This window comes from Macaca mulatta, chromosome 6 (assembly GCF_049350105.2).
Source record: "Macaca mulatta isolate MMU2019108-1 chromosome 6, T2T-MMU8v2.0, whole genome shotgun sequence".
NCBI lineage: Eukaryota > Metazoa > Chordata > Mammalia > Primates > Cercopithecidae > Macaca > Macaca mulatta.
In genome coordinates, this window is record NC_133411.1 from 131,533,526 (window position 1) to 131,547,309 (window position 13,784).

The 13,784-nt window shown below is 37.7% G+C and overlaps 1 long non-coding RNA gene across 1 annotated transcript; it reads left to right on the forward strand.

Annotated features, from left to right (window-relative positions):
- Positions 1-5,047: 5,047 nt before the first annotated feature.
- LOC144341333 (uncharacterized) lies at positions 5,048-13,448 on the forward strand. The gene is made up of 2 exons (XR_013418200.1): positions 5,048-5,335; positions 5,434-13,448. It is a non-coding gene; the product is annotated as an uncharacterized LOC144341333 (long non-coding RNA).
- Positions 13,449-13,784: the final 336 nt, after the last annotated feature.

The window sequence follows — 13,784 nt, forward strand, 5'->3', positions numbered from 1 at the left end:
GCAAATGCAGAACAATATAAACACAGTTACTCTTCACTTAGAGAAAACATTAGTCCTAGGATGTGGTACGTAAATTACAGACCAATGTAAGCTTTCAGATTTTTGAGTTCCAAATAATTTCAAATGAGACTCTGAAACAGATAATAATTTGATAGGTTTCTGAGTCTTAATTTTCACAATATCTACTATATTAGTCCGTTTTCATGATGCTGATAAAGACATACCCAAGCCTGGCCAATTTACAAAAGAAAGAGTTTTATTGGACTTACAGTTCCACGTGACTGGGGAAACCTCACAACCTTGGAGGGTTAAAGGCACATCTCACAGGGTGGCAGACAAGAGAAGAGAGCTTGTGCAGGGAAACTCCCCCTTGAAATAACCATCAGGTTTTGTGAGACTCATTCACTGTCACAAGAAAAATGCAGGAAAGATCCTCCCCCATAATTCAATCACCTCCCACCAGATTCCTCTTACAACACATGGGAATTGTGGGAATTACAATTCAAGATGAGATTTGAGTGGGGACACACAGCCAAACCATATCATCTACCCAGATGCAATAACGGTGCATGCAAATCCTAATATAAACAAGAGTAATGCTAAACATTGTCATGAACTGAAACTTAACAAACTATGTGAAACCCTGTTATATGGCCAATTTTTAGTCACTGTCACCAACTAATGTCTCCAATACTTTACTATGAATCTTAAAATTTCTGGAACTAATTCTCATTCATTTCTTGTTTTGGCTTAACAAAATTGTTACCAAGGACTCCTCCTCAGTTCTGTTTTCTAGATCTGTGCTGTGTTTTCTTCTTTATACAATAAACATCTTCCTCTAAGCTAAGCATGTGAATTTTAATTATATTTGTCTTATTCTTATCTCACCAACCCTGTGGCTATACACAAATTTCTAAATTGGCCAGTAAAACAATACACCTTAATTAATCTTTTGAAAGTTACAAACACTTGCGAGAATATAATGGAAGACAAGAACCCTAGTCCTAGGAAAAAAACACACACACACACGCACGCACGCATGCACTCACTTCTGTACTTACTACAGTCATATAACGAAACAGTTCAGAGCTTAGGCTTTGGAGGTTCAAATTTCAAACTCTGTCCCTTACAAGCTTTAATATCACCATTTGCTAAATCAGGGTATTAAATTTATTGAAAACTCTTTGGGCCTGTGAGTTGGTTACATTTTTCATAAATAAAAGTGTTTACATTTTGCCCCCAGTAAGAGTATGTTGTGGAGTTAAAAAAAAAAAAATCCTCATAAATAAGACCTAATCCTAGAGTGAAGAAAAAAGAGGTATCTTTACTTGTAAGCTGCTTGTGTTTACTAAGTAATTTCTTCATAATTTTTCTACAATTCCAGTATAATTTTTTCTATACAATTCTAGCCAAAATTTTAGAAACATCTATCAATCTAGTTTCTAGACACTGATTATCTCTAATGAGGGAAGAAATTATCAAATGCTTAATTGAATGCAATCCCTGAACATTATGAAGATTGTCATCCAGCCTTGGCTGGAAAAGTTAGCAATTATGTCACCTATATGACATTAGTAAGTTTTTAAAATGTATTTATGCTGTAGAGTTTTCTTTGACTTGCTGCTAGACTTTCCTTGTGTTCTCTGTCTGTATATGCAATATACAGCTATAATACTCCGTATTTTAAAGTTTGAATAAATGTTACTTTTTGGTAATTATCTTTTCAAACATAATTTAGATCACAGTAAAATAAGTATGGTTCCAAGAACTCACTAAAACACTTCCAAGTCACAGTCAGTGGCTGAGGTGAAGCGATTTCATTATTAAAATTTTAAATCTGTACCTAAATAGTATTCTTTATGGCAGTGATTTTCAATTTTTTTGTAACTCAACACACCTGAGGGGCATGATACATGCCACAACAACAATTGTCATCTGGCTAGAAGATAACAGACAATAGAAGGGGTATCGTGGTTGTGAATCACTATTCTATAGCAAAATTATATTTCCCTGTGGTATGTATGTTTAAAGAAGAAACTTCAGGTATTAGCTAATAATGGATGGAAGTTCACTCTATCAGCATGCCAAAAAAGAAATGAGTCAGGATATTTCTTCAATTAGGATTGAAAAACTCAAATATATGTCAGAGAAAAAATTATTTCCTTTAAAAAAAAAAAACTGTGGTTTGCGTATTAGAAAGTTTAGCTGATTGTACACAACCTAAGAATACACTATGTCTTTATAATTACTATTAAGTGACTTTTTGAAGTCAGTACATAGGGCTCTACAGTTTCCAAGGAGGGTACACCTTACAGAGTTTGGAAGTTAGCTTAAGAAATAAACACTCTGAATTGAAATAAAGATTAACTCATTCGTATATAGAAGTGCCATTCCTGGGAAATGGTATGTAGATCTTCAGCGGAAAAATTAGGTTGTCTTCCAATACAATGTAATCTCTGAAACCAGGATATAACTTAACTACCCAGTTATTTGGTAACATGTCAGGCATGAGGAGATGATGAATGGGAACTGAAGAAGAAAAATTGATCAGTTTCTCTTTCCATCCCAGCTACCGGAAAGCTCAGACTCAAATTTATGACCAACCTCTGTCAAACAGACAGGATCTCACAGACCTGTATTTTCTATGCAGACATTAAATTATTTTCCCCTTTTTTCTTCTTGGATCCCCTTTTTTTTTTAATTAAATGTGTAAATATCTCATCATAGTTTATTGTATGTATTATTACAAATAATTTTAAATCACTCATTAAAATTATACACATCTTTACTTACCTAGCACTGTACAGGGGAAAAGTTTCGGAAGAGCAAACATGAGTACTTCTGTGAGGTGAATTTCCAAGTACCTGATGTGATTTACATCTGTAGAGGACCTGAACACTCCACACTCTCAAAACTTTATTCTAACAGTATTAAGATCATATAACTACCTACCTGCAGTCTATATTTCTAAGCAGCCTTTTGGCACTAATTCGCATTTCTCAACAGGAGAGACTGTGTTGACCAATAGACATGAGCATTCTGGCACGACTGGTCTAATTTTATTTATAAATTACAAAGTTGGCACTCTATTCCACTAATTAGTCTCTTCGGAGTTTGATTTGTACAAGTCTACTGTCTAAACCTTTCTGATTTAGCAATTCAGTAGAATTTCATTGCTGATCCTGATTAACAGCCCTGGAAGCTTATGCTGCACCCAAAGCCCTGTACCATGCGGGGTTCCAGGAGCAGCTAGAAAACAACCTTGGGCCCCACCCCATTTGAAGGAAAAAAAATTTCCTAACACGTTTTGCATTTACTGTTAGTCCATTTTATCACACCATTACAACTGAATGTTTCTTAGCACCAAATCTACTACTATGGTGAGGGAAATGATGAGACTTACTCCAGATACCAAAAATACAAAGTGGGCATGTGTAGGCCTGAAATATTTAAAAGTAGCACAATCTCTAGCATTTTCATTCCTTTGCAAAAACCATATGTATTTTTGGGATGTTCTTAAATAATTGTCCAGATGCCTTTGGGTAGCAGGTTTGTTTATTATCCCTTTAACTAACTATCAGTTATTGAGCATCTACGGTGTGTTAAATGCTGCACTGAGTGTTAGATCCTGCCTTATGGAATGAAGTCTAGTGAGGGACACAGGTATTTTAAAAGTATATAAGTAAATGTTTTCTTATACATTGGGACAATAGACATGAGAATCAATACTTGGATGCTAAAGTAGAAAAAAATAACCAGGGGAGTACCAGTGTTAGACTGCAGAGCCAGAGCACATCCCTCTCCCCAACAAAAGATGCCTTTTAACTAGAGGAACATATGTGCTTGTTTGATTGCAACAGTCCCAGTTAATGCCAGTTGTTCCAGCATAATTATTAATAGATGATCCTTTCCCACGAAACATATCTTGATTAAAATAATAAATTATGTGGTCATGCTAATTTTAAACAAAGTGGAAACTCAGTAAAGTGCTAGGTCCTAGAAGGGATAATGACTTCTAAGTACTTTGGAAAGCATCCCGAGGTGAAGATAAGCATTAGCAGTGTAATGGGCTGAGATTAACTTCATTCCTGGCTTGATTCCAGGGGGAAAAAAAATCACAGCTTCAAACATAATGTATTTAAGGGCACGGAATCGATACTGAGTAAAGAGAAAAGAAGGGAACCTCAGTAAATAAAACTTGGATCATTTTCCTCATTGTGAAGACCGAATTAGCAGAAAATGAAAATTCCAGTTCTTTAGCACCATGGAAGCCTAGAAACTTTTTAAAATATGAAAGCAGATAGCAGAATGTAGTCATAAAACATGTAAACTGAAGGAACCTTGGAAATCACCTCATACAGATCTCCCATCTTAGAGGAAATATAATGCCAGAGGACATAAAAGTGAACCATACACTTGGAGGTGAGAATCGCTGTATTGTATAAACATTAATTGCAAAAAGCACTGGATTTGGACTCAGGCCACCCATGTTATAGTGCCAGTTCCTTAAGCACCTCTTATTTTTCCCAAACCTTGGTTTCCTCAAATAGAATCCTGGAATCAAAATATCTTTCTCACTATCTCCCAGGGTTGTTTTTGAAGACAAGATAAAATCATATAAGCTATAAAGGGCTTTGCCAATTTAGTTGTTGTTAGCAACACATTCATTAGCCTAGCCCATGTTCTAAGCAAAAAAGAGTCTACATCTATCATGAAGTTATGACAAGAAGTTTCCATGCCCTTCACAACTAAATAAAGGGGATTCTGATTTGAGTTTTGTAGCTCTCATATTTCTCCTTTCTCATGCCTCAAAATTCACCAAATCAAATACAAGTAAAAGATGGTGATTAGGGAACTGACAAGAATCAGAGCCGTAGACACTCTCTGGGTTTGGCTGAGGAGGCCATATCTAGAAAAGATAATAGGCACCATGGTTACATTAATGTCTATCGTTTTAGGATTGAATTACCACAAACCTAAACAGGCTCAGCAACTGAAACCATTGAAAAAAACTCAAAATGAGGAAGCAAAGGCTGAGCATGAAATCTGAGCTTCTAAAGTGAGCACAGTTGTGCAGCAGCAAAGTTCAGTGCTGCGAATGGCAATACTGAAATGTCAAGAAATGGAGTCTTAAAAAGTCCTCCCATGCAGACAGGCCACTGTTTTATTCAACTGGACAAAAGATTCTTAAGTAAATACAAGAAATCTGGTAAAACTTTTTAAGGAGTTAAGTAAATCTGTCAACGTATTGAGTGAATCAGGGTAAATAAGCCAAAGAAATAACAATGTGTAAGGACAAACATAATAGAAGTTTCTTTCTTGCTCATGGAAGAAGGTAAGGAGGTTCTTCTGGTTGGTGGAGGCTTTCCTGCATGCGGTGATTCTGCCTTCTCCCAGGGACTTACCATTGGTATCCTCTTGCTTTTCATCCAGTGAGAAGAGAGAAAGACTGGAGGAGGATAGGTTCTTCTTAAGCCATGACCCAGAAACAGCACAGCATGCACTCCAACGTGACTGACTGGAACTCAAACTCAGCCGCACCCAGCTCCAAACAAATCTGGGAAAGAGGGTCTAGCTGAGAAGAAAAGAAAGCATGAATTCTGATTAACAGCTTACACTCTCTGCTACAGGTAAGATTTCTAGTTATATAAATTCTACACCAGGACCAGCAGCAGAGTAGAAGTCAGACAGAAGGGAAAAGGGCTATGCATTGGCCCACCAGCCATTTGCAGGTACCCTGCCCTGCCTGATGCTCAACAATGTCCCCAGTTTCTCACAAAGCTAACAAAGTACAAACAAGGGGCCAAGGTTTACTTCTCAGTGTCCAATCCTTTATGTCTAATGCTTCTAATTAGTAAAAGGGATCAGTTGAAGGCATACTGGCACTGTGATAACACTAGAGAAAAATGTTTGGCCAAAATACAACAGATCCATTCCCTGTAACCTATACGGTACCCTGGAAGAATTTTCCATTTGAAAATCCTTATACACCTTGGCAATGATTTGCAATGAGCAAGATTTTCAACCACAGAGAGTTTTAGGAACTCTAGACATTGGGGTCTTTGGGCCCAAGACCAATGTAAGTTGTACTCCTACTTTTTTCATCATTCTGGAAGGTGATCCCTGACTTAGCCGCAAACTACTTTGAAAGTAGAGAAACCATTGGGAAAGGAGAAAGTAAGGCTTGGCTGCTGGGCTTGGTGTTTAACTGAAAGGCAATACTTCAGGAAATTGTGAAACCACCCGTCGTTAAGTAGATGGTGTGAAGATGGAGAATATTATCTAAAACTACTATACTGAAAGAAAAAGTTACTCTTCAGCTACCATTTGTGTCTCCAATTGTTTGTGTGCCTATTTTTCTTTTTCTCAAAATGAGGGAGAAATTGGATCCCTAGATTTAATCTTTCCTTAGCTGGATAATAACAGATTTATCATTTCAATCGAATTATATTTTTAATGCAAGGGTCATGGTATTTTCAAGAGTATTTTTGTGCAAGGAATATAATGATATGCCATGGATTTCAAGCAGAACCAGAAGGGAAGGGAAGTCTGAAGGGGTTTTAGGATAGCAGGAATATGGCAGGAAAGGAGAGGGATGTCAACAGGCTGGCTGTTTTTCTTGGCATTACGTAGGGGGAACCAAACCCAGAAATAGACCTCAAACTTCAGAAAAATTTCTGATAAAGCTGGATTGGGAAACGAGGCTTGGATATACAGCCACAGTGAGTTTGCTTCAAACTCTACACACTCTGATTTGAACTGACTTGCCCAACCACCTGCAAAGCAGGCTGATCTGAGAGGGGGTTCCCAAGAGCACCCTGGAAGGAGTTAGAAGAGAGGGGAAAAGAAGGTATGGATTGATGGAGAAGAAGGGCAGGGATGAGAGGGGTTGAGAGTTTGGGAAATGACAGACGATGTGAGAGGCTTGCAGTCAGCTGTGGGAACAAGGATCAGAGGCAGAATAGATTAGGTTATCATGCTGTGGAGGACATTCTCAGGCCTGAGAGTGTCCAGCCAGCTAGGGGCAAGAGGGAGGCACATTAACCCAGGCTGGTTTTAAGTGCTACAGTGAGAAGGGTAATTAGTTAACAGTGGGGAGCAATTAATCAGGAGCTATGTGATTCTCACCAGAGGGAAGACATGGAACCTGAAGCAGCTTCTGGCCAGGCTGGGTTGCCTTTCTCCATGGTTAGCAGAACCATCCTTCACGGTCTCAGAATGCAGGAACACTGGAAACATGAAAATCCCTGCCTCCTTCAGCTGTGGAAATTGTCTGTAGCTATCTCTCAGTATGAATTTGCCTCCAAATTCATTCTTCAAAATATTTGAGGATGTCAATATATATAAAATGGAGTTAGGTTGAATCATACAGAATTGCCGGTTTTGAAGTTAAAAATCTGTTAAAATTGGCATTTCATATGACTCAATATTGAAGTAAAGAATAGGTTTCTTGGGCACTTTGCATTTTCATAGTTTCACAGTAAATACTTCGTGTTTGGGGAACCCCCGAGTGCTCCTTTAGGAGCACCTTAGGGGTCAGGCTGTCCTCAGAGGATCCAAGGATAACCCTGACATAATGGTTGCTGAAGTCCTCAATAATTCTGCTACCATGAGTGACAGGACACTTTCCTGGTGTGACTAGTTCACTGACCTCATCATATTTTTAAATGCTTAAATAAAAACTCAAATTCCATTGCCTCACTCTTAATAAATGACCTTGTCAACTACATCTCAGAAAATAGAGGCTATTAGGTAAGAATTTATTCAAACTCCCACCCAAACACTATGTGCTTGCCTACTGCTGAATTCAGACAGATTATCTGGATGTCTTCAGGCACATTGGTATAGAATGAACTTGGAAACATACATTCTGATTATATTATATTGAGCCACCATGCAAATGTACAGCAAGTCACAGCTATATAATTGTTCGCTTCTGTACCAGAGATCAACATCACCAACCCATCCTCCACCAAGGGGATGTTACCAAAATGCAAATCTGAATGTGTCAGTTTTGTAATTTAAAGATGTCAAGCCCGTTAGCTCAGGTCAGGAATCCTGCTGCTTGAAGATCACGCCTTTCCCTCTTTCTCCAGTTTCACCCCAACGTGCAACCTTTCCTTCACATGCTCAATTACTCGGCTTCCTGGAATGCATTGTGCATTTCTTGCTTCTAGGTTTTCCACATGCTGATTCTTCAGACTGTAAGTTTTCTTCCTGTCAAGACGTTACCGGGTTTAAACTTTATCTCCTGAAAGAAATATTTGAGTAAGATGCTCTGTTTCTCTACTGCCATATCTTTTTACACACACCTCGATCCTTGCTTTTATCCCACAATATATTTAGTCTTGCTTTACTAACTTGTCTTACTTGTGGGGCATTATATGAGGTGACCACAGTAAACTTTGGAGCAGGAACTACATGAAATAACATGTACTGAAAATATGAGTTGAATGAAGAATGAATTTATAACCATAAATTAACAATTTAGCTTCCTAGATCCTAACAATGTAAAAGTATTTTTAAATAGCAATACATTCATGTACTGAGAAATTTCACAATTTAACTTAATATTTTGCTGTTTTTGTGTGTTGAAGTAATCTTTCTAAATAGCTGCGATAATAGCTAACAATTACCAAGTACCAACTATGAGCCAGGAATCATTCTAAATGCTTACACATCTAGTTTTATCAGTAAAACCACATTTAGAGTTCTCATTTTAAAAATGAGAAAAAGGAGCAAGGTTTTCTTCAATTGATTTGTTTGATAAATATGGATTTTACAAATCCAGTGTTTTCTCAATAGTTTTCACCTGAATTCCAACCGAAGAACTAAAATTTAATATCTGAAACATATCACATCTTTAAATAAAAATATAAATATCCTGACCATCTATCAGGAGTTCAAGACCAGCCTAGCTAACACGGTGGAACCCCATCTCTACTAAAAATACAAAAATTAGCCTGGCATTGTGGGATGTGCCTGTAGTTTCAGCTACGCAGGAGGCTGATGCAGAAGAATTGCTTGAACCTGGGAAGTGGAGGTTGCAGTGAGTCAAGATCACGCCAATGCGCTCCAGTCTGGCTGACAGAGCGAGACTCCATCTCAAATAAATAAATAAATAAATAAATAAATATCTTGACCATCAAATAATTCAAAAAGTAAAGTAACTTCTGTCTACTTTTTCTTGCCCTAACTCCTGCTTCTTTTTTCTCCAATAACCATCTGGTGACAAATCTCCTAATTCTAGTCTCTCTTTGGGTCTTCCTTTTCCTTCAGTTTAAGGCTCTCAGTGCTTTAGAATCACTGATCAGCAATTGGATCCATGGTGCTACCAAGATCCCTCAGAAGGCATATCCCTGCCTGGTGGATTTTCAATTGGAATAAAATAAGATGACATGAAAGTACAGAGACGATGGATGGCTTGAGCTGATGGGCAGCATTTGGAACTGGGTTTTGTTTTCTTCAAGAACTGTGGTGTCATTTTTCTTCGTCTTTTCCTGTCTTTGCTGATTCTGTCTAGGGGATGTCTTTTAATGTGAAAAACTGAGTAATAGCGTCATAAGAAGTCCTGAGAAAACAACTCCTGGATTCCAACTTATCTTCAGTGCCCATAACCTTCCCCCACAGAGTAAAGGGCTTATTTTTATTCAATTAGGCCTCAATTATGTTCCAAGAAATCAGTCTCCAGACTAAACGGGAGCAAGCAGCAGGTAATAAACAAACAAGACACATCATGCTTTTGCCTTGGGCTTCTGTGAATCACTTATGTCTTCTTTAAAGAGTTTTGGTGAGGTAAGCTTTAAATTTTTGGAATGTTCACTTAAGCTATAAATCAGAGGCTTCCAGTATCTTTTTGCTAGGACTGGAAATGAGATGTAAGTGAGGTTATGGTGTGCACACACACCATCCAAGGGCTAAAGGAAACTAAGACCAACAAAATTAATTCTTAAAACTCAATAAAATTCACGTGTTAAAATAATTATTTTGCAGACATTAAATGGTAGTATGCATAAAGTAAAATTACAAAATAAACACTAACCAAGCTCCTCCTCACTCTCTTGCCACCACACTTCTTTTCTAGCACAGTGACCAAGGCATAAGCTCCAACTGTCTTCATTCAAATAGGGCTTAGCTGGTGCAACCTGGCTGGTTATGTATGAAACTATATAAATATCAGTATTCATCCCTACAGATTCTAATTCTTGTCTGGGAAAATACAAACTTGTGAAAAGCTCCACATATAGTTCACCTTGTCAGCAAAATACAGAAAAAAAAAACCTGCAGCAAGTTTTCCCTTCCCCTGACCCCTACTGTCTACATCAAAAAAGGCAAGAAGGTAGAACCCATGCTGCAGGTTGGGGAAACCTGTTTTATTCAATTCACTATCCAAAGTGAGTACTAGAAAGTCAGAGAAGGATTACTGCAAATCCTCAGTGTTCTCTAACTTCTTGCTCCTTAGAAGAGCCTTGGCATCCCCAAAGTCACTGGTAGCTTGTTAGGAATAGACAATCTTGGGCCCTACCTGCTACTGAATCAGAATCTGCATTTTAACAAGATTCCCACAATATTTGTATGCACATTAAAATCTGAAGAGCTCTGCTGTATCTCACCATCTTTGACAGCCTCCAATTTGATGTTTGCAAGTCAATCCTAGCCATGTTTCTCTGGGCTAGATAGTTTTGGCCTAAAAATCTGTCCATCAGGTCCTACCCAGTTCTTCCACCAGAGAAAGAGTGAGGGTTTCGCCCTAAAGCTGAGCTGTTGGGTCCTGCTGTCTGCCTGCAAATTTCTTTAATACCAACATGGGCCTCCTCCAAATTTTGTCTCTAATGAGATAATTTCTAGTTGGGTTTTGTTGGCCTTGCAGCAGGAACATGCTATTATATTTGCAGAAGATTTCTGAGAACAGCAATTTCTCTAAAATTCTGTTAGCTGTTCTCTCCTTTATGAAGTGGAAGACATGATTTCAAGTCATTCAAGAAAAGCATGAAAATTGTTAACAACTTTGTTATTGTGCTTCACAGTTTATAGTCCAATTTTTAACCAATAGCCAGTCTGTTCATAGAGATAGGACGCGGAGAAGCGTAGTACCAAAATTTATTAATGTTGACACTAAATGAAAATTCCAAATGAGTAACATGGTTGATTTATAAGCATATTTCTATGAGAAGTTACTCAAATAATATGATCTAATAATCTATGCAGGAGTGAAGTACAGGTCCTTGAAATATTTGGAATACTGACAGAGAGGGTAAATATAAAGAAATTAAAACTTGGCATGTTAAAAGTTGTCAGTTGTATGTTTCTGTGATTACACGGTCAGCTCAGTTCCAAGTTTAACAAAAAGTATTATCTGCCTGTCAATCAAACATTAACTGAGAATTCACTATGTTCTGGGTGTTAGAGCCATGGGAAATGACCATTTTTCATTCAGTGTTTGCTGAAAACCTCCTATGGGCTAGATATTGTATACTCAAGATATAAAGATGGGTAAGACATTGTCTACGCCCTCAAAGAATTTACAACCTACAAGAGCAAGATATGCAAATAAAAGGAAATAGGCTACAGATATGCTCCCAAGAGGAGGATCAGTTCTATCTTGGGAAGGCTGCAGCTGCATAGAGACGATACTTACAGGTTTTTTCAGGCAGAGGAAGAATAACCCAAAAAGAATGGAGGCACGAAACAGCATGTCACATTCACAGACCTGTGGAAGTTTAACATGCTTAAGGTTTCATTTTGTGAGGGGAGGCAGATGGCACTGAAAAGGTAGGCAGGGGCTAGATCATGCATGATAATGTTTTTGTATTTCTTTTCCATGAGTGAATGGGAAATCATCAAATATTTTTTGAATAGGAAAAGTTCAATTCCTGAATTAAAGTCATTACACAAATTAATTCACTTGATTCTCAACACAATTCCCTAGGATAAGTATTATCTCAATTTTCAGATGAGTAAATCAGTTTAATGTTTCACAACTAACGAGTTGCAGAGTATGGAGTCAAAGAGATATCTGTTTGATTCTATAGTCTGTGCTTTTACATAAAAGTATAAAATATTATCCCTGAAGTCAATAAATTAACAAACTACTGGAGATTTAGGGCTACCATAGAAAAAACCAATGGAAAGTAACCAAGCTCTGCACTATATACATTGACTATGAGAGAAAGAGGAGTTGGAGGTGGCAGGTGGTAGGGGGAATGTGTACAGTTTGGAGCAAACAGAAAGGTTTAAATGGCAGGTGTGGGATAGAAGTTGGAAAGTGAGAACAACTCAATGAAACTAAATGTCAAGACAGCTAAATCCCTCCAGTTGACCATCCTGCCCCTCCCAGTTGAATTTGCATATTTGCTCCCTCTTCCCCCACCATTATACTCTCTTATCTCACATGCCTCCCCTTCTCCTGGCCAAAGCCTGGAGAGTGAAACTCTACTCTCTTTTCAAATTTTCCCTTTCTCCAACAGTTTATCTAATGAGAGACAGAAAGGCAGACAAAGAGAAGTGTTTCCTTGTCTTCTATGCGAAGAATATGACCATAGAACATTTCTAGCTATCATGGGAGGCAGATCTTCCCTAAACATGAGAGAACCTCACGAGCTGGATTCTCCTCATTGTTGATATGCTAAAGGGGAAACAACAGAATCTGTAAAATACCATCCCAAGCCTTGTTTATATGATTATTCTTCCTGCTGTAAAATTCTAGTTGCATGTCAGGAGCTGAAGAGTATGTTCTACTGGCTTTCTTTCTGTAACCAAATCGTAATTTTCTTCTAGGCAGATGAATTTCTCAGGTGAATTAGGGCAAAGTTAATGTGCTCACAGAGACAACAGGGAAAACAAATTAATAATAAAATATTGTCCTCAATACATATCATGTGAGGGTGTCCCTAAGAAATATTTCAGCGCCATGAAAAAATGTGGAGACTCCAGAATGAATGATGTAAATTTACTTACAAATGTGATTTTTATTCAAATTCTAGTTATCCCTTCACTGAAATAGAGTGAAAATTTAGAAATATTTGCAAATGGGGTGTCTTCCCATTACAATGAAAACATCTCCGCAGTCACCATATACTCAGGCACCCTGCAGCTATCTTACTTAAGATATGATACTGCCCAGTCACCTCAGCCTCAGTTTCACATATAGTCTTATTCTGCACATAAACCAATATCCTTACAAGGGTTTTTTGTTTGGTGATTTTTTTTTCTCTTTTTGGTTTTGTTTGTCTCGTCAAGTCTCCATCTAACTCTGTCTAAATTTATCAAAAATATTTTATCTATCTTACTCATTGTCTTTATTTGATATTAAGATATATTAATTATGAGCAATTCTAATGTGGTTAGCAAGTTTGAGCTTTAAAATAGCTTTTTATGTCTCATTGATGGATTTGAATAACTTTCACTCATAAACTGCCCATTAAAATTTCTGGTCCGTTTATTTGTAAGACTTTCTACTTAACTGGTCCTTTATGCCAAATCAGTACCTGTTTAATCTATTTAGGAGCAAGAGTCCATACATTCATGTCTATATTAGGAATCTGAGCACTTATTAACTCCGGTTCTGCTGCCAAAGTTAGCCTCCCAGAGTTTTTTAAAATGTGAATCTCCACATAGAGACAACACAAAAGCACAACATGACAAAGAGAGAAGGGTTGTGCTTCTCCTAGACCGTGGCTAAAACTGACAGCCCAAAGGGAGTCCTGACTGAGCTTTATGTTGGCCCATGGGGAATTTGCATACACATGTGTACAAGGTAAGTGCAAAAAGTACAAAACTAGAAA